The sequence below is a fragment of the Muscardinus avellanarius genome (genome assembly GCF_963383645.1).
Source record: "Muscardinus avellanarius genome assembly, chromosome: 5".
In the NCBI taxonomy this organism is placed as follows: domain Eukaryota; kingdom Metazoa; phylum Chordata; class Mammalia; order Rodentia; family Gliridae; genus Muscardinus; species Muscardinus avellanarius.
The window spans coordinates 88,487,403-88,509,426 of record NC_137790.1 but is presented as its reverse complement, the minus strand read 5'-3'; the positions used below and the strand labels follow the sequence as shown (position 1 = coordinate 88,509,426).

The following is a 22,024-nucleotide window of genomic DNA, read 5'->3' as shown; positions in this document are numbered from 1 at the left end:
AATATGCGCCACCTTGCCCAGTTCTAAGATTTTGTTTTTTGTCGTTTTTGTACTGGGGATTGAACCCAAGGGCATTCTGCCTCAAAGATACATCCCCATCCTATTTTATTACTTTTTATTTTGAAACAAGTTCTCACTAGGTTGCAGGGAGCCTCGCTAAATTGCTAAGACTGGCTACAAACCTGTGATCCTCCTGGCTCAGACTCTCAAGTAGTAAGATTATAGGTGTGCGGCACCATTTCCGGCTTCTAAAGTTTTTGTTTTTTTTTTTTTTTTCGGTACTAGAGATGGAACCCAGGGGCATTCTACCTCTGAGGTATACCCTCAGCCCCATTTTTAATTCTTTATTTTGAAACTGGGTCTCACTGATTTGCAAGGGACCTCACTAAATAGCTGAGGCTGTCTGCGAACCGTGATCCTCCAGTTGCAGCCTCCCGAATGCTGGGATTACAAGTGTGTACCACCATGCCTGGCTTTAAAGTTTTTTTTAAGTAACTTTGTCAAAGGTTATTTTGTAAGTAACATGTCTGTTCATTACTCAAGCACTTCATGTTCAAAGTTATATAAACTAATATGGGACTTTATTATTAATAATCAGCCACAATAATGATGAAACAAATTCTAAATATCTATAAGATATTTTAAAATGAAAATAACATTTATATATGTGAATTATAGTTTCAAATATAATCAAGGAAAATATACTTAGGTTTTTTCTTCAATAAATCATAATAATTATCTCTGATTTACCTTGGACTTGTGGTTAGGCTGGCCAACTTCGAAATCAATGCCACTGAAGAAATCCCAAGAAACAGGGGTAAGAAACAGCAAATTTCATACTAAACAATTAAATAATATCTCTACTTCACTATCCACTTAACTACTACCAAATGGGAACAAGGGGGCTCAGATGATCACACCAAAACTCACTGCCTCTTCATCACAGTAGTTAGGGTATAAATCTATGAAGGGAGTCAGTTCATAGTGGACATTAAATAGTAAAGAGAGAAAAAAAGCGAGTCCACAGTATGGTGAGACGATGCACGTGCACCAGCTGTCAATTCATGGCCTCAGCTCCAAAGTCACACCCATAGGAGAGATGCATTGCCAAATGGGCAGAATTTCTTTAGGCATGTTGCCTTTTTCTGATGTGACATGTTTTCAGGAGAAAGTGCTGGAGGGACACTGCAGGAGGAAGGGGCTCTTCCTGCTGAGGCCCTAGCAGTGTTCCCAGTTTCTGGCAACCTTCCCCTTGGCCTGGCTTGAGGATGAGCCCACCACAGGAAAGCCGGCACTGTGAAGGCTCCTGCCCGCTGAGCCCGCCCCACTTCTCAGCTTCGCCTCAGCCGCTGATCACCTGCCCCACATGCACCCCAGACACCTCTCTTCTGCTTGCCAAGCACTGGCAGACCAGGATGGTCCAGAACAACCAGCGAATATTCCTGCTATCACGTGGGCTGAACTACATTCTCTGGAGTGAATGAAGCTTTGGGGCAGGGATGGGGGATAATACTCTTTCCTAATTTGTCCTTCTTCCTGAGGCAATTTCCCAAGACCCTAGGGAACCATAGAATTTCCTTATATCTCATAGTCATTTATTTCTTAGCATTTAATAGTACTTTTTATTAAATTTCTTCTCCATTTAATCTACTCCATTGTCCCTATCTCCTTATTGGACTCAAACTGATTCAATGACCAAGAATAATATGTGGGATTTCTTGTAGGAGTGATTTTATGATCATCTACTGAGAAAATATAAGCACTAAGAAATTAGTATATATAGTTGGACTTATACTAATAAATACTAAATATCATATATTAAATGTCAATTAACAGGATGTTTAAAATAGAAAAATTGATGAGCTAACTTTAACATTTAAGTTTAATATCAATAAGATTTTAGAAGAATGACTTCTAAAACCTATTGTTTTAAAGAGCATAGCCTTTGCTACTTGAATATTTCTATATTAACAATGTCAAAAGAGCTAAGAAAGCCACAAAGAACTTACTGAATAACTTTATTCGCCCCTCTCCAAAGAATGACATATAAAACTAAAAATGCTTTACTTGAAAAATCAAGCAGGGGAAGAAAGATTTAATTCAGCTTTCATAATAAATGAACATCTTAATTCCAGAGTGGAAAATTTCCACACAATAACCAGGAATAACATTCAGCAATTTTATGAATGGGAGCAGAGCACTGAGGCTGGCCAAGGATAATATAGCTCTTTACTCAGAGCCTGGAATAAAAGTGTTTTGGAAGACTGACAGGGAGGGAGCACCTCCGCCTATAAAACACAGGGGACGTGAAAAGCCAAATCAGCCATCACAGAGAAGAAATCCTAGTTTACATGGGGCGTTCTAGAGAAAACTGGTGCAGAATATAAGACACGCGAGAGACATCGAGGACCACCACGGGCACTATGGAGCTTTGTCACATCGGGTGTGTGGAACCTTATGATTTTAACAGATAGCTTTCAGGATTTTAGCCTGCTGGAACAGATAGCTTTCAGGATTTTAGCCTGCTGGCACATCAAGGAGATTTGGTATTATGACAATGCAGATTCTCAAGGCCAAATAAGATTTCTTCTATGTATCTGATGAGATTTTTTAAAGTGTCTCTTAAGAGACCACCAGCGCAGTATGACCCTTCAGAAAAACAAAGCCACAAGCCCTGCCTCGAGGACGGAGCACAGCCAGGTATCATTGCTCTGGGTTTACCTGGGCTAATCAAGCAAATAAACCCATCCTGGAAACTGTATGTGCAGATAGCTGGCTCAAAGAGATCCCCAGCTGGTCTTCAAAGTGGCACACCAATTAGGGGATTTTTTAAAGCTGCTAATAAAGAATCAAGTAAGATTTCCTTTGTAGAACATGATTCTAAAATATCAGGTGAGAGCTTCTTGATGGTTTCAAACAAAGAGATTAATAAGGCTTTTATTGCTTCTACTTGAAAAAAGGACACATTCTGTTCAAAACAAGTATCTCTTAGATTCCATTGGTTAATGCCAATAACTCAGAAAATGTATTGTTTTCCCATAAAACTGCAAAGGATTAAAAAATAATGTCATGCATCTTCCTTTAAAATAAACATTTTTTGTAAACTCAACTAGTTATTCATTTTATATCAACTTGGAGGGTATTCTTAGACTAGATTAACATTTAAATCAGTGAACTTTGAGTAATTAGCCTGCAATCCATAATATGAATGGGCCTCATCCAAGCCTGAAGAGAACAAGACCAGTTTCCAGACCAGGAGGGAAATCTCCAGTGGACTGCTCTGGCCTCACCTACACCACTGCTCCCTGGGTCTCAAGCGTGCTGGTCCACACTAGATTTGAACTTGCCAGTCTTCCTCCCTCCCTCATTTCTCTGGAAAACAATAAGACAGTGGGATTCATTTTGCCTGCTCTGACGATAAGATATTGCCATGGCAATGTAATAAAATACAACCAATTTGAACTTCCTTTAATGGGCAAAAAGCATGTACTCAACTCTCTTCTTTTTCCTTGATGAAACAACCCATAAAGGAAATTTTCTACATTGTCTTTAAATGGCCCACGGGCCAGTTGGTAAGAAGCAACACTGATTCCGACATGGTGGCACAGGCCTGGAATCCCAGTACTTGAGAAGTGAGACTGCAGGACTGCAGGTTCACGGCCAGCCTTGACAACTTAGGAAACCCTGTTTGTGGTGTGGTGACACACGTTTGTAATCCCAGTACTTGGGAGGCTGAGACAGGAGGATCCATGTTCACGGACAGCCTCAGCTACCCTTTGCAACTCAGTGAGACCCTGTTTCAAAATAAAGAATAAAAAATAGGGCCAGGGCATAACTAGGAGGTAGAATGTTCCTGGGTTCCAACTCTAGTACTGAAAAGAAAAAAAGAAAAAAAGAAAAGAAAAGAAAAAATAAAATAAAATAAAATAGGGCTGGGGGTGTAGCTCAGAGACAAAATGTCCCTGGGTTCAATCTCCAGTACCACAAAAAGGGAGGGAGGGAGGAAAGGAGAGAGAGAGGGAGGGAGGGAGGGAGGGAACAAACATACATACATAGGCACTGAGAAGCCCCGATTTTCCTTCGTTTAAGGGTGAACATGCAAATGTATTATATATTCTAAAATGACTAAATTATATAGTTACATCTAGTTCAGTTCTCCTGTAATGAAAATGATAGATTTATATACATTAATAGATTATTTTAAGATACTTTCCTTGATTTTCTATTAAATATTATCAGCATATTTTCCCCACTTGCTTTGGCTACCAATATTTTAAGACTCTTAAATATTTCTAAATACCAGTTTTAGATCTTACTCTTTGCAATCTCACTTTGGTTGTGTTTGCATGTGACTGCAATTCCAATTCCATGTGGTAACATGAAATGAAAATGAGGTTAAGTACCTCAAATATTTTCCTCTAATTTCTGATTTTTTCCTCTAGGTAGTCTGAGTTTTTATATTGGGATTCATGTGGTTCTATTTCAAATTCTGCATCCCTCTTATATAGGGTTGATCCTACATAGCCCAGGATCAACCCTAGAAACTATCTTAGAGATTAGTCCAGAAGTAACTATTTTAATACAGTGTGACAAGTGTAATAACGGGACTATGAACAGAGTACATGGGAAGGAGAAATAAAAGAGTCTGGAGAGATGGGCAGAGACCATGCCGTATGTGCTTACAGAAAGGCTGTATGTGCTATGTTAGAGAGACTGGATCTGAAATTTCTATCTAGTAGGGAATAGGGAGTTCCAGATGTCAGAACATGTTTTTGTGTTAGAAAGACCACAGTATGGGTACTATGGGAGGAGGATTAAAGCATCAGGAAAATGACTTAGGTTGCAGGAAAGAAATGAACAAGAGCCTGAATCAATGGCAAAGGAGCAAGTTTAAAAAGAATAAATTCTGGTGGCACACACTTGTAATCCCAGCACTTGGGAGGCTGAGACAGGAGGATCACAGGTTCACAGCCAGTATCAGCTACTTAGTGAGGCCTCCATAACTTAGTGAGACCCTGTTTCAAAATAAAGAATAAAAAATTGGGCTGGGGATATAGCTCAGAGGTAGAATGTCCCTGAGTTCCATCCCCAGTACCACAAAAATAAATAAAAAATAAAAAATAAAAAATTCTGTAAGACTTGATAACTTGATATGTAAAGAAAACAGGGGCCAAAAGTGATCCCTGAGAATTCCACTTGTGGAAAAGACAGAGTAACAGGGACCAGAAAATTATATATATATATATATATATATATATATATATATATATATCCTGAAACAATGGTTTTCAAAACCCTGGATATCAGAGAAAAAGCCACTGCCTCTGAGAAATGATAAACTAAAGAAGGCCTTGAAGTTCCCGACCTTTCCACCTTGAGGTTTTCCTAGCCAAAGCACAGAGAAAGGGAACCCCAGCAAAGCCCAAAACACTCTGAAATGAGAAGATGAAGCTGAGGACCAAGAAGAAGAGTACCACAGAATAGGGAGCTGCACAAAGAGAGAAGCCCAGGGAATGAGCGTCAGAAGCACTCACTAGCATAAGGGAGAGTACATATACAAGAGGAGACTAACACAGGCTAGGGAAAGAATCATCTGAAATGTGCCCACCACTCACATGGAGTGTTTTCACCAGGCTGACTTTAAAAACTTACAATTCAGCCGGACATGGTGGCACATCCTTATAATCCCAGGTTCACGAGCAGCCTCAGATACTTAGTGAGGCCCTCTGTAACTTAGTGAGACCCTGTTTCAAAATTAAAAAAAAAAAAAAAACAGGGCTGGGAGTGTATCTCAGTAGAATGCCCCTGGGTTCAATTCCAGTTAAAAAAAAAAAAAAAAAAAAAGCTTAACAATTCCCAAGGCACTGAGGATAGTACTAGAGAATATCTTGCGCCTCAGTATTGAGAAAAAACTTAGCCCTAGTGTGAATATTACTCCCGACTCACCTAACATTCCAGAAAAGCAAAACCTGGAAGGATCAAACTGTTTGCAACTAACTGCATCCCAGAACAAAGCTCAAAAATGTTCATGGGAATACAAAAGTATCTATTAACCAACAAAGTAAAGATTATAATGTTGGTAACTAAAGATTACCGGACACAGCAAATGAGGAAAAAACACTAGCCTATAATATGGAAAATATCAATTAACCAAAATCTACCCAGAATTGACAAAGAACTGGTAGATATTAAAACTATCAGATACACCAAACAATTTTTATAACAAGCCTGTGTGTTCAATATACTAAGTAGTCAATAAGACAATTGAATATCCATGTACAAAAGAAAAAAGACATCATGCCAGGAACAAAAATTAACTCAAAATAGATCACAGTTGTAATCCCAGCATTAGGGAGGCTGAGACAGGAGGCTTGCAATCGCAAATAGCCTCAGCTACGTAGGCCCTTTACAACTCAGTGAGACCCTGTTTCAATATAAAGAATAAAAAATGGGGCTGGTGGTATAGCTTGGAAGCAGAAAGCCCTTGAGTTTCATCCCTAGTACCACAAAAAAAAAAAAAAAGAAAGAAAGAAAAAAAGAAAAAGAAAAATAGAGCTGGGCATGCTGACACACGCTTGTAATCCACACACTTGTAATCCCTGCACTTGGGAGGCAAGACAAGAGGATCGCACAGTCAGAAGCCAGCCTCGCTGGTTTAAGAGACCCTGTTTCCAAATTTTACATATATATATATATCGTATATATTTAAAAAAATAGGTCTGAGAGTGTAGCCCAGAGGTAGAAGGGTTTCCAGGAACCCCAGTACCACCAAAAAATAAAAAAATTAAAGAAAAATGTATCACAGATCTAAACATAAGAGCTATAACTATTTAATGCTTAGACATAGTAATAAATCTTTCTGATCTTGAATTAGGCAATGTTTTCTTTTTTTGGACCTGACACTAAAAACATGCATAAAAGAAAAAATAAATTTCACTCCATCAAAAATCTTTGTGGCTGGGCATAGTGTAATCCCAGCATTTGTGAGGCTGAAACAGGAAGATTACAGTTTGTGGACAGCCTCAGCTACTTAGTGAGGCCTTTTGCAACTCAGTGAGACTCTGTTTCAAAATAAAGAAAAAAAAATCTTTGTGTTTCGGATGATACCATGGAGAAAATAAAAGGACAATACAAAGAAGAAAGAAAATGTCTGCAAATCATATATCTGATAAGGGACTTTAATCAAGAATATATAAGCAACAAAAGCAAAGGGCCAAGTGACATTCAGAGGCAAACCAATTAGAATCACTCCAGACTTCCCAAACCAAGTTATGAGAGCCAGAAGGGCTTGGAGTAACATATTCCCAATTCTGAAAGAAAACAACTTCCAGCCAAAAATTTCCTACCCAGCAAAACTTTCTATCAAATTAGATGGAGAAATAAGAAGCTTCCATGAAAAACAGAAACTGAAGGAATTCATGTCTTCAAAACCAGCACTAGAGAAAATACTCAAAGAGATTAACTACAAAGAAGAAATAGGTAACACACACCAGAACCAGAGAAACAAGATTTTCCATCCAACAGACAACTAAGATTGGTTATCTGTGGAGATTCATTATTTATGTTAGTCTTTTACCTATCTCTAAAGGGTATTGTTTGCCTTTATTGTTGTTAATTTTTAGGATTTCTAGTTGGAATATTAATATACCTTCAGATATAGCAATTGGAAATATTTTATCCCATTCTATTAGTAACTGTTAACTCTGTTTACATTGTCTTTGGATATACAATATTTTTTTTTATTTTTTAGGGAGTTTGTATACTCCTCTGTTGCCTGTGCCATTGAAATCATAACCAAGAAATCACTGCCAATTTCAATGTTGTGAGGTTTAATGACCCAGATTTTCTCCTAAAAGTTTATAGTCTTAAGATTTATATTTAGGTCTATTATCTATTTTGAGTTAATATTTGTATATGGGATTAGGTAAGGGTCCAATTTTACTCTTTTCCATGTAATTATTATTTTTTAACAATATTTAGTTAAAAGATTAATATTTCCACCACCAAATGTTCATGGAAACCTTGTCAAAAATAACTTGACAATATAGGGAAGAATTTAGCTCTAGGCTTTTATTTAACTCCAATGGTTTATATATCTGCCTTTAGAATAGTACTATACTGTTTCAATTATTGTAGCTTTATATGGTTTGAAATCAGAAAATATATATCTTCTAGCTTTGTTCTTTTTCAAGATCGTTTTGGGTACCTAGAGTCCATATTCCATATTAGGATAGATTTTTTTCTGAAAAATAAATATATAAATATATGATAGTTTCACTTAAAAAATAGAAAAAAATATTCTCTGGTAAGAAAGAAAGCAAAAAGAAATATTGAAATGTTATCTTTAAGTCATCAAAAGGTTGGTATCAGACAAATGAAACTGTTATGTGAGATTATCATTTTTAATTTTAGATAAATTGCCATAATACTAGATGTCAACTACTAAGCCAAGCATGGGAGGGAGGGATAGGGAGAGAATGGGGTGGGGATTGGGTGGGGACTGACTGGGAAAAGTGTCTACAAAAGTATGTATCCTACTATGATGTATGAATACAGTGCACCAATTAAAAAAAAAAAAAAGGGCCAATAGATACATGAAAAGATGTTCTTCGTCACTGGCCATCAGGGCGATGCAAATAAAAACTACACTGAGATTCCATCTAACCCCAGTCAGAGTGGCAAGCATAAAGAAATCAAACAACAACAAATGCTGGCGAGGATGTGGGGAAAAAGGAACTCTTTTACACTGTTGGTGGGAATGCAAACTAGTTCAGCCACTATGGAGATCTGTGTGGAGATTCCTAAGAAAGGTGGGAATAGATCCACCATATGATCCAGCTCTACCACTCCTGGGTATCTTTCCAAAGGGGTTGAATTCAGAGAAATACAGCAACATATGCATACCTATGTTCATAGCAGCACAATTTGTAATAGCCAAAATATGGAACCAACCCAGATCACCATCAACAGATGAATGGATAGCAAAACTGGGAAATACACACAATGGAATTCTATTCAGCCATAAAGAAGAACAAAATTATATCATTTGCAAGAAGATGGAAAGCCCTGGAGAACATTATGTTAAGTGAGATCAGCCAAGCACAGAAGGAGAAAGTACATATGTTTCCTCTAATATGCCCAAACTAGTAAACACAGAGGATACCAGTGGGACTCCAGATAATGGAGGGGAAATATCAGCAAAGTTTGGATGGTAAGATAGGAGAGGAGGAAGGTCGATCTTGATTAATGAGGGTCTACATCTGAACATGTGTAAAATTATGAATATGACATGGTTAACCTGGACAACCATTGGTGGGAGGGGGGAAGGGAAAACGGGGGCGGGAGGAGAGGGCACCAAATATAGTTTAAATGTATACTATATATGTTCAATAAAAAATTGTTAAAAGAAAAAAAAATGAAACCAGGATAATAGCTACACATTGTTGGGGAAGAGGCTATTAATAACAGGAGGCTGTAATAAAGGGGGCTTCCAGAAAAAAAAAAAGAATATATAAGAACTCTTACAAGTTAACAATAAGAAAAATCTAATATTTAAGTGGGCAAAGGTTTTGACAAAATATTTCTCTAAAGTAGAAATACAAATGGCCAATAAGACTATAAAAAATGCTCAGCATCATTAGTCACTAGGGACATGCAAATTAAAACCATAATGAGCTAACACCTTACAACCCACTAGGATGACTATAATAAAAAAGAAGAGTTAGCAAGAATGTGAAGAATTTGAACTCTGACTCACTGCTGATGGAAACATACAATGGTAGAGGTGCTTTGGAAAACTATTTTAAGGTTTCTCAGAAAGTTAAATATAGAATTCCTATATGACCCAGCAATTCCTTCCCTAACTATAGAGAAGAAATGAAAATATATACACAAAATTTATACAAAAATGTTGACAATATTGTTCATACTAGACAAAAATGGGAACAATCTAAATGTCCATCAACAGATGAATGTATGAACAAAACTGGTATATCCATACAGGAATATTCATTATTCAGCCATAAAAGGAATGAAGTACATACATCCAGATAAAGCCTGAAATTGTTATGCTTAAAAAGTCGGTTAAAAAAGATGACATTATGTGATTCTATGTATGTGAAATGTCTAGAACAGAACTATGTAAAGACCGAAAATAGATTCTTGGATGCCTATGGCTTGGAGACTGGCGGGGGAGAAAGGAAGGGAGTGACTAATAAGGAGCACAGAGTGTTTCTGAAGTGGTGAAAATGTCGTGAAATTAGATGGTACTGATGACTGTACATCCTTCTGAATAAACTAAAACTCACTAACTGTATACTTTAAGTGGGTTTTTATGGTATGTAAAGTATACCTATGTTTTAACAAAACAGAATTTAAAACAAAACAAACAAACAAACAAAAAACCTAGTTCCACCTGTAACTCAAACTATTCACTCAAACTATTCACGGTAAGGGAACCCTTTGCATTGTGGTGGTGGTGGTGGTGGCTACTTTCCAATCCACTGTAAATACTTTTATGAAACCTAAAGGAAATAAACCACCAGGATATGAAACTTAAAACAATATAAAATGCAAGCCTAAATTTTTTACAATTGGTTTCAATAAATATGAACATTAAAAAATACCACAATGAGATGAAAAACAAATTTTAAAGCCAAGGTAAAAACACACAGAATGAAAAAGAATGCAGTGAACTAAGAAGCCCTGGGCCCTTCTCTCCTACCCCTAAACATCAATTCAGCAACAATTCACAGACAGAAAAAAAGTAAAAGACTCCACCCAGGAAAAGCGTGAAGTCAGAGTCACTGAGGCTGGCAAGGGTATTTGGAACACTCTCTTGCCAGAACCACTGACCCTAGCACAGGGCCATACGATCAAGAAGACGGCTTCTTCCTCCAAACTTTCCCCAGGGAAGGAAAGGGATCATTTATGTGCTGGGGCATTTCAACATGCTCCAGCTTTTCTGCAGAGGCTCCCGGAGGACAGGCATCTGTCTTTCCCGGCATGGAGCTCTGATGGGACTAGTGCATTTTAGCTGCCTGAAGGAAAATAGAGATGGCAATTTGGACTAGTCAATACTCTGCAATACTTTAGTATTGACTAAACACTAGTCAATACTCTGCACCACTAACAACAACTCTTCCTCTCTTTCCTCCTCTTCCTCCTCCTCTTTTTTTTGGGGGGAGGGTACTGGGGATGGAATCCAGGGGCATTCTATCTCTGAGTTACATCCCAAGCCTTTCTTATTCTGAAACAGGGTCTCACTAAGTTGCAGAAGCTGACCTCAAACCTGCCTCCCTGTCTCAGCCTCCCTGTAATGGGATTTCAGGTATATGGGGCCACACCTGGCCATCCCTGGCTCCTTCACAGAGTAAGTGGACAAAACCCAACAGCTTCCTGCCTCTCCCAGAGACAAGGTGACAGAGACCTTCAATCTCTGGCCAAGATGACTGGTAAAGGTCTCATGTCAAGGCAAACCCCTAACAACTGGAGGCGGGTTCTCCTTTGTTTAGCCCATAGAAACCAACAGTTCAGCACATAAAAACCAACGCAAAAATCAAGGAAATAAAAAATCAGGCAAATATATTCTAAATAAAAAAACAAAACAAATCTCCAGAAATCGATACTAATGAAGTTATATCAATTACCTGAAAGAATTAAAAATAACTGTCATAAAAATACTCAGTAAAAGCCTTGTAATCCCAACATTTGGGAGGCTGAGACCTGAGGATCACAGTTCACGGACAGCCTCAGCTACTTAGTGAAGCCCTTAGCAACTCAGTGAGACCCTGTTTCAAAATAAAAATAAAAAATAGGGCAGGGGGTATAGCTTGAAGGTCGAATGCCCCTGGGTTCCATCCCCAGATCCGCAAAAATAAATAAATAAATAAAAATAAAAACTCGGTAAAGTCAAGAGAACAATGCATAAACAAAGTCAGAATTTTTGTTTTTCTTTCTTTTGGTGGTACTGGGGATGGAACACTTCTACCTCCGGGCTACACTATTTTATATTTTATTTGGAATCAGGGTCTCTTAAGCCAGCAAGGTTGGCTTTGAACCTGCACGATCCTCCTGTCTCCACCTCCCAAGCACAGGGATTACAAGTGTGCGCCACCACACCCCGGAACAAAGTCAGAATTTAAACAGAGATAAGAAAATATTTTTTGAAAATGGGATAGAACAAAAATAGTACTCAGAAGTTTTTAATTGTGATAAATATCTACATTTAAAAGAAGAAATATTTGTCTCTTCTAATAAGCTTGGGCTTGAAGTCTATCTTGTCTGATATCATAGTTGCTACTCCTGCTTGTCTTCGAGTTCCATTGGCATGGATTACCTTGCTCCAGCCCTTTACCTTCAGTTTGTCTCTATCTTTATTTGTAAGGTGTATTTCTTGCAAGCAGCAGATAGATGGGTTCTGTTTTTTTAATCAATTTTGCCACTTTATGTCTTTTTATTCGGGAGTTGAGGCCATTTACATTCAATGTGATTATTGAGAGATAATTTTTAATTCCTAACATGTTGATGTTTTATTTCCATTTGAGGTACTGTTTGTTCTTTTTTGCTTAGTTGTCTGCTGGATGGAAGTTCTTTTTTTTATATATTTTTTTGTTGGTGCATTATCTTCATACATCATATTGGGGTAAAAAGCTTGTGTGTACATACATGTACACATCACCAATTTAACCCCTACCCAATTCCCACCCCATTCCCTCCCCATCCCTTGGATGGAAGTTCTTATTTTTCTGGTTCTGGCATGTATTACTTATTTCTTCTTTTCTCTAGTGCTGGTTTTGAAGACATAAATTCCTTCAGCTTCTCTTTGTTGTAGAAGCTTTTTATTTCCCCATCTAACTTGAAGAATAGTTTTGCTGGGTAGGAAATTTTTGGCTGGAAGTTGCTTTCTTTCAGAGTTTGGAATGTGTTACTCCAGGCCCTTCTGGCTTTCATGACATGGTTTGGGAAGTCTGGAGTGATTCTAATTTGTTTTCCTCTAAATGTCACTTGGCCTTTTATTTTTGGTGCCTTTAAGATTCTTTCTTTAGCTTCTACATTGGTCATTTTTACTATTATGTTGCATGGGGAACATTTTCTCGGATCTTGTCTAAAGGAAGTTCTATACGTTTCCTGGACCTGTGTTCGACCTCTTGCTCTGTTTAGAAAATTTTCCGCTATTACTTCTTTGAAGAGATTGTTGATCCCTTTGGTTTCACCTTCTTTTCCCTCCTCTATGCCAATAATTCTTAGGTTAGTTCTCTTAAGATATGTCCATATTTCTTCAATGTCCATTTCCTGTTGACGATTTTTTTTTCTGTTATGAACTATGCATTCATTTTTGGAGTGATTATCCTCTAGGAGTGAGATTCTATTCTCCATGTGGTCTAATCTATTGTTTATAGTTTGAATTGATGCCTTTACTTCAATGATTGCATCCTTTATTTCTTTCAGACTCTCTCTAAATTCTTTTCTAAAATCCTGAATTATTTCTACAGTTAACATTTCTGATTTGATCTTCTGGAAATCTCTGCATTTCTGTGTTATCAGGTGCTATTATTATGGGGTTATGAGGGCTTATTGCTCTGTTGTTGTTCCTATTTCCCATGATTTCAGAAGTTTGTACCTGTTGCTTTTGGTAAATTTCTTTCAGTCTCTAGGTGTCAGCTTGTATAATCAAGGGGAAGTTGTGTTCATCAATGAAGGCTGAGTAAGGAGGGATGAGAAGGAGTAAGTGGAAGAATAGGGTGCGGTCAAAAAGGGTAGAATAGTATGAGTTTGTTGAGGTAGTACATACTAGAGATTAGAGATATTACCAAGTTAGTAGAATTCTAGTAGCCAATGTATAGTTTCTGGTATAGTGATATGAATTAACTTCAATATAGGGCATGGTGGCTCATGCTTGTAATCCCAGCATTCGGGAGGCTGAGACCAGAGGATCACAGTTTGTGGACAGCCTCAGCTACTTAGTGAGGCCCTCGCAACTTAGTGAGACCCTGTCTCAAAATAATGAATAAAAATAGGGCAGGGGGTGTAGCTTGGAGGTTGAATGCACCTGGGTTTCATCCCCAGACCCGCAAAAAAAATAATAATAATAATTAAAAAGAGTTAACACCAGTTGTTCTCAAATTTTCCAAACGCTGAAGAGGGATTATTTCCAAATTCTGATACCAAAGCTACATAAAAGTCATTGTTGGAAAAAATAATAAAACAACAGGCCAATATCCATGATGAATATAGGTGTAAAAATCCTCAATAAACTACTAGCAAGCTGTATCCAACAGTACATTAAAAGGACTATCCACGATGAACAAGTGGGATTTATCCCTAGATATAAGGACGGTTAACAGAAGAAAATCAATGTAATACACCATCAGAAAAAAAGGATAAAAAACACAATTGTTTCAATAGATGCAGAAAGTATCTCACAAAATTCTATACCCTTTATGATAAAAAAACTCTCAACAAATGAGGGACAGAAGTTAACTACCTCAAGATAATAAAGGTTTTGTATATATAAAAACCCACAGAAACATCATACTGAATGAAGAAAAACTAAAACTTTTTCTGTTATAATTAGAAACACAGCAAGAATATAGTAAACTCTCATCGCTTCTATTCAACACAAAAGTGGAATGCAAGCCAGGGCTTAAAAAAATAAGCAACCAAATTGAAAATAATGAAGTAAAGTAGTCCTGATTGCAAACAATATAATTTTCGTGTGTGTGTGTGTGTGTGTGTGTGTGTGTGTACGTGCACGCGTGCATATGTGTGTTATACTGGGGTGGGGACTGAACTCTGGAGCATTCTATCTCTGAGCTATATCCCCAGGCCTTTATTTTTTTTATTTTATTTATTTATTTATTTATTTATTTATTTATTTATTTATTTATTTTGCGGGTCTGGGGATGGAACCTAGAGGCATTTGAACTTCGAGCTACACCCATTTTTTCCTTTTATTTACTATTATTATTATTATTATTATTATTATTATTATTATTATTGGTACTGGGGTTCCTGGAAGCCCTTCTACCTCCAGGCTACACTCCCAGACCTATTTTTACATTTTTTAAATTTGGAAACAGGGTCTCCTAAGCCAGCGCACGCGGCTGGCTTCGAACCTGCACGATCCTCCTGTCTCTGCCTCCCAAGAATGGGGATTACAAGCGTGCGCCACCAAGTCCGGCTTTTCCTGATTGCTGAGGGCCTCACTAAGTAGTTGAGGCTGTCCGCGAACCGCGGTCCTCCAGTCTCAGCCTCCCGAATGCTGGGATTACAAGCATGCACCATCACACCTGGCTTCAGCTCTTTATTTTTTTAATTTTTGAAATAAGGTCTCACTAGTTGCTAAGAGGCTGAGGCTGTCCTTGAACCTGTAGTCAGTCCTCCTATTTTAGTCTCCCAAGTACTGGGAATACAGATGCGTGTCACATACCCGGCTCAGATGATGTAATTTTATATATAGGAAATTCTAAAGACTCCATTTTAAAAACTTTTAAAAATAAGCCAAGCATGGTGGCAGACGCTTGTAATCCCAGCATTTGGGAGACTAAAACAAGAGGATTGCAGTTTGCGGACAGTCTCAGCTACTTAGTGAGAACCTTTGCAACTCAGTGAGACCCTGTTTCAAAATAAAAAATAAAAAATAAGGCTGGGGTGTAGCTCAAGGTAGAATGCCCCTGGGTTCCATCCCCAGTACCACAAAAAATTGTTAAAAATAAAAAAACAAATTCAGTAAAGTTTCAGGATACAAAATCAACAGGCAAGCCAGATGTGGTGGTACACACCTGTAATCTCAGTAGTTGGGAGGCTGAGACAGGAGAATCGCAGGTTCAAGGCCAGCCTCAGCAAGTTAGTGAGACTCTGATCAACCTAGCAAGAAACTGTTCCCTGTTTCAAAATAAAGATAAAATCAGGCTGGGGGTGTAGCTCAGAGGTAGAATGCCCCTGGATTCAATCTCCAGAAGAAAAGTCTACAATATGCTACAAATGGATAAACCTTGAAGACATTATGCTATATGAAATAAAATAGTCAAAGAAAACCAAATAATGCATTATTCCACTAATGTGAAGTATTTAAAATAGTCAGGATCATAAAACTCAAAAAGTAGAATGGTATTTGTCAGGAGCTAAGGGAAGGGAGAAATGGATAGTTACTAACAAGTACCAAAAATTTAATTAAGCAAGATGAATAAACTCTACAAGCCATTCTAGACACTATTACTATCATAACAACGTGTTATACACTTAAAAATTTTATTGAGAGTAGATCTCGTTATTTTCTTACTACAATAAATTAAAAACCACTTTCCAGTAAAAGCATTTCTTAGAAAGATTCGAGCCAAGACATAAAATTAAAAAGAATTGGACAAAGAATATTCCAGGAAGAAAGTACAAGGAATTTTCTCAGATAAAGAACCTCTAGAGCTGGGCGCGGTGGTGCACACTTGTAATCCCAGCATTCGGGAGGCAGAGACCAGAGGATCGCGGTTCCTAAACAGCCTCAGCTACTTAGGGAGGCCCGTCACAACTCAGTGAGACCCTGTTTCAAAAAATAAAATGACAAAAAAAAAAAAATAGGATTGGGGGTAGAGCTTGGAGGTAAAATGCCCCTGGGTTCCTTCCCCATACTGAAAAAAAAAAAAAAAAAAAAACAACCTCTAAAGATGTTAAAATTTTGTTCAAAAATATTTTTCCACTGACAAATGGGCAGATACCTCTAGTACAAATACCTCTAGTACTATGCAACCAATTATCTATAATTACATGCCCTCCCTCCAGAAGTAATAATCCTGAATTTTGTTCCACTCATTCCCGTGGTTTTATTTACCAAAGCTTAATATTTATTTATTTATTTATTTATTTATTTATTTGTACTGGGGGTGGAACTTAGGGGCTTTTCTACCTCAGGCTATACCCCCAGACCTATTTTATACTTTATTTGGAAACAGGGTCTCACTAAGTTGCTGAGAGCCTCACTAAGTAGCTGAGGCTGGCTTCGAACCTGTGTGATCCTCCTGTCTCAGCCTCCCAAGCGCTGGGATTACAAATGTGTACCACCATGCCCCGCTACCATATACTCCTTTTTAAAAAAGATAATTTTACTCTTGCATATTTTAAACTTTATGGAAATTAAACAATTCTTTTGATTCTGTTACTTGAATTCTTATTACTCAACATTGCATTCATGAGATTTAATAGTTGTAAACTAATTTGTTTTACTGCTGAAAAAAGACATACAGAGAAATAAAGATAGGAATGACAGAGGATTTCTTCTCAGAAAAATCTCAATGAAGCCAAGTATGTGGTACATGCTTGTAATTCCAGTACTTGGGAGACTGAGACAGGGGATCACAGGTTCTTGGCCAGCCTCAGCTACTTAGTGAGGCTCCCTGCAACATAATGAGACCCTGTTTCAAAAAAAAAAAAAATGAAGAATGAAAAATAGGACCAGGGATGTACCTTAGAGGGAGAATGTTTCTGCGTTCAGTCCTCAGTAACACACACACACACACACACACACCTCAATGAAACAGTGGAACAATATTTTTTAAGTAGTGTCAATGTAGAATTTTATAGCCAGAGAAAATATATTTCAGGAGCAAACTATAAATAAAAATATTTTCAGACATACAAAAACTGAATTCATTATCAGAAGACCTGCACTACAACAAACAAATGAACAAACAGCAAGAACAACAAAAAAAAGAAATTCCGTCTGGCAGAAAGAAAATTAGACCACATAAAAATCTGGATCTACACAAGGTAACCAAGATCCAGGGAAATGGGAACTATATGGACAAATGTGTAGAATTTTGCTCTTATTATTTAAATGTCAATGAAAGTAGATTACTGACCAGGTGTGATTCCAGTACTTTGGGAGGCTGAGACAGGAGATCACAGGTTGGAGGCCACCCTCACCAACTTTGTGAGGAAAAATTATATTTTGGCTCACAGCTCCAGAGGTTTCAGCTCATGGTTGGCCAATTGCATTGCTTTTGCCCTGAGATGAGACAGAACATCATAGCAGAAGGGTGTGGAGGAGGAAAGCTGCACAGCTCATGGCCGCCAGGAAGCAGAAAGTGGGGAGCAAGGGGCTGAGATGATGATAAACCTTTCCAGGGCAAACCCCAATGAGCTGCTTCCTCCAGCAAGGTTAAGGCCCAACTCCCAGGAGTCCACGCAGCCATCAGGTATTCATCCACTCATGAGGTCATAGCTCTCATGATCCAATTACTTCTCAAAAGCCCGACATCTGAGGCCAGGCCAGGAGGATCACAGGTTCAAGACCAGCCTCGGCAATTTAGCAAGCCTCTGAGCAACTTAGCAACACTCTACTTTAAAATAAAAAAGGACGACGCCAGACCCCTGGAGAAACCGGGCCCAGTAAGACGCTGGGTTCTGGGCGGGGGTCGCACGCGGGGCACGCCAGCCGGGGGCCAGGTTGCGGGACTCTGGGCCCCGGGCCGAACTGCGCATAGCATGCCAGACCCCTGGAGAAACCGGGCCCAGTACCCTGGGACCTGGGCAGGGGTCAGGCGGGACACGCCAGCCAGGGCCCGGGTCACGAGACTCTGGGCCCCGAGCCGAAATGTGCGTAACATGCCTGGAGAAACCGGGCTCAGTACCCTGGGTTCCGGGCAGGGGTCGCGCGGAGCACGCCAGCTGGTGCCCAGGTCGTGGGACCCTGGGCCCCAGGCAGAGTAGTGCGGATCACTCTGGACCCATGGGGAAACCGGCAGGGTTACAGTGCTACTGAGTGCCTGATCCCATTACCTCTTCAAACCACATATACTGTCTTCTCTTATTTAAAAAAAAAAAAAAAAAAAAGGAACAGAAAAAGAAAAAGAAAAATATCGGAGAGGAGGTAAGAAAGCCGTTAGGGATGCCAGGACACTGGAGATGCAGACAAAACTTATCTAAATGCACTGGAACTTATGGAAAATTCCCCGTGAAAGAGGACTGCGATTTCTCTATATTGTTAAGAATCTCGGACATCACCTGTAAGGAGAGAGTTTAGCGGAGACCAAGGAGAAAGGCGGTGTTGAAAGAGTTCTCCGCGATGGTGGTGGAGACTTGTATTCAGAAGAAGCAGAAACCGGATGCTACCAACCTTATATTTTTGGAGAAATTACACCAAATGTCGAATGCTACCATCATGCATGTTTAGGAACACTGGACAACATTCAGAGTGGAAAAAGAGCCTGGGAAGGATTTGAAATGGTGGAGGCAGTGGCAATGCCAGTGGCCAGTACTCAGGGGAGGCAGACATCTGATACATTACACCTGGAACCTTTGAAATAATAACCACAGAGACAGTGATCGGAACCTGCTGAGGGGTTAGGCGGGCGCCGGGGCCAGTGGCCGACATCGGAGCTTGCTGTGAGGCAAGGCCACTACTGAGGCCTCTGTGGCCAGGATTGGAGCCTGCCGAGGGGTTAGACCGATGCTGGGGCCAGCGAGGTCGGCACTGGAGCCTGCCATGAGGCAAGGCTGGTGCTGGGGCCTCCGAGGTCGGGTCCGGAACCTGCTGAGGGGTTAGGCCAGTGCTGGGGCCAGTGAGGTCGGAATCGGAGCCTGCCATGAGGCAAGGCCGGTACTGGGGCCTCCGAGGCCAGTATAAGAGCCTGCCGAGGGGTTAGGCCAGTGCTGGGGTCAGCGAGGCTGGTATCGGAGCCTGCCGTGAGGCAAGACCGGTGCTGGGGCCTCCGAGGACAGGACCGGAGCCTGCTGAGGGGTTAGGCCAGTCCTGGGGCCAGCAAGGCCGGCACTGGAGCCTGCCATGAGGCAAGGCCGGTACTGGGGCCTCCAAGGCCAGGATAAGAGCCTGCTGAGGGGTTAGGCCAGTGCTGGGGCCAGCGAGGCCGGCATCGGAGCCTACCGGCAAGGCCGGTGCTGGGGCCTCCAAGGCCGGGATAAGAGCCTGCCGAGGGGTTAGGCTGGTGCTGGGGCCAGCGAGGCCGGCATCAGAGCCTGCCATGAGGCATGACCAGTGCTAGGGCCTCCAAGGCTGGGATCGGAGCCTGCCGAGGGGTTAGGCCAGTGCTGGGGCCAGCGAGGCCGGCATCGGAGCCTGCCGTGAGGCAAGGCCGGTGCTGGGGCCTCCGAAGCCAGGATAAGAGCCTGCTGAGGGTTTAGGCCGGTGCTAGGGCCAGCGAGGCCAGTATCGGAGCCTGCTGTGAGGCAAGGCTGGTACTGGGGCCTCCTAGGCTGGGATCGGAGCCTGCCTTGAGGCAAGGCCAGTACTGGGGCCTCTGAGGCCAGGATAAGAGCCTGCCGAGGGGTTAGGCCGGTGCTGGGGCCAGCGAGGCCGGCATCGGAGTCTGCCGTGAGGCAAGGCCGGTGCTGGGGACTCCGAGGCCGGGACCGGAGCCTGCCTTGAGGCAAGGCCGGTACTGGGGCCTCCGAGGCCGGGATAAGAGCCTGCCAAGGGGTTAGGCCGGTGCTGGGGCCAGCGAGGCCGGCATCGAAGCCTGCCATGAGGCATGACCAGTGCTGGGGCCTCCAAGGCCGGGATCAGAGCCTGCCGAGGGGTTAGGCAGGTGCTGGGGCCAGCGAGGCCGGCATCGGAGCCTGCCTTGAGGCAAGGCCGGTACTGGGTCCTCCGAGGCCAGGATAAGAGCCTGCCGAGGGGTTAGGCTGGTGCTGGAGCCAGCGAGGCCGGCATCGGAGCCTGCCGTGAGGCAAGGCTGATACTGGGGCCTCCGAGGCCAGGATAAGAGCCTGCCGAGGGGTTAGGCCAGTGCTGGGGCCAGTGAGGCCAGCATCGGAGTCTGCCGTGAGGCAAGGCCGGTGCTGGGGCCTCCGAGGCCGGGACCGGAGCCTGCCTTGAGGCAAGGCTGGTACTGGGGCCTCCGAGGCCGGGATAAGAGCCTGCCGAGGGGTTAGGCCGGTGCTGGGGCCAGCGAGGCCGGCATCGGAGCCTGCCGTGAGGCAAGGCCGGTGCTGGGGCCTCTGAGGCCGGGACCAGAGCCTGCCTTGAGGCAAGGCCGGTACTGGGGCCTCCGAGGCCGGAATAAGAGCCTGCCGAGGGGTTAGGCCGGTGCTGGGGCCAGCGAGGCCAGCATTGGAGCCTGCCATGAGGCATGACCAGTGCTGGGGCCTCCAAGGCCGGGATTGGAGCCTGCTGAGGGGTTAGGCTGGTGCTGGGGCCAGCGAGGCCGGCATCGGAGCCTGCCATGAGGCAAGGCCGATACTGGGGCTTCCGAGGCCAGGATAAGAGCCTGCCGAGGGGTTAGGCCGGTGCTGGGGCCAGTGAGTCCAGCATCGCAGACTGACGTGAGGCATGGCCGGTGCTGGGGCCTCCAAGGCCAGGATCGGAGCCTGCCGAGGGGTTAGGCCAGTGCTGGGGCCAGCGAGGCTGGCATCGGAGCCTGCCGTAAGGCAAGGCCGGTACTGGGGCCTCCGAGGCCAGGATAACAGCCTGCCAAGGGGTTAGGCCGGTGCTGGGGTCAGCGAGGCCGGCATCGGAGCCTGCCGTGAGGCATGGCTGGTGCTGGGGCCTCAGAGGCCAGGATCGGAGCCTGCTGAGGCGTTAGGCCAGTGCTGGGGCCAGCGAGGCCAGCACTGGAGCCTGCCATGAGGCAAGGCCGGTACTGGGGCTTCCGAGGCTGGGATTGGAGCCTGCCGAGGGGTTAGGCCAGAGCTGGGGCCAGTGAGGCTGGCATCAGAGCCTGCCGTGAGGCAAGGCCGGTACTGAGGCCTCCGAGGCCGGGATCGGAGCCTACATTGAGGCAAGGCCGGTACTGGGGCCTCCGAGGCCAAAATAAGAGCCTGCTGAGGGGTTAGGCCGGTGCTGGGGCCAGCGAGGCCAGCATCGGAGCCTGCTGTGAGGCAAGACCGGTACTGGACCTCCAAGGCCGGGATAAGAGCCTGCCGAGGGGTTAGGCCGGTGCTGGGGCCATCCAGGCCGGCATCAGAGCCTGCCGTGAGGCAAGGCCGGTACTGGGGCCTCCGAGGCCAGGATAACAGCCTGCCGAAGGGTTAGACTGGTGCTGGGGCCATCGAGGCCGGCATGGGAGCCTGCCGT

The 22,024-nt window shown here is 42.4% G+C and overlaps 1 protein-coding gene across 1 annotated transcript in view; it reads right to left on the bottom strand.

Moving 5' to 3' along the window:
- LOC308263384 (UPF0524 protein C3orf70 homolog) overlaps positions 1–22,024 on the bottom strand; it is a gene marked incomplete at both ends in the record, with an annotated part of 79,332 nt that overhangs the window by 9,909 nt on the left and 47,399 nt on the right. The window lies entirely within an intron of this gene.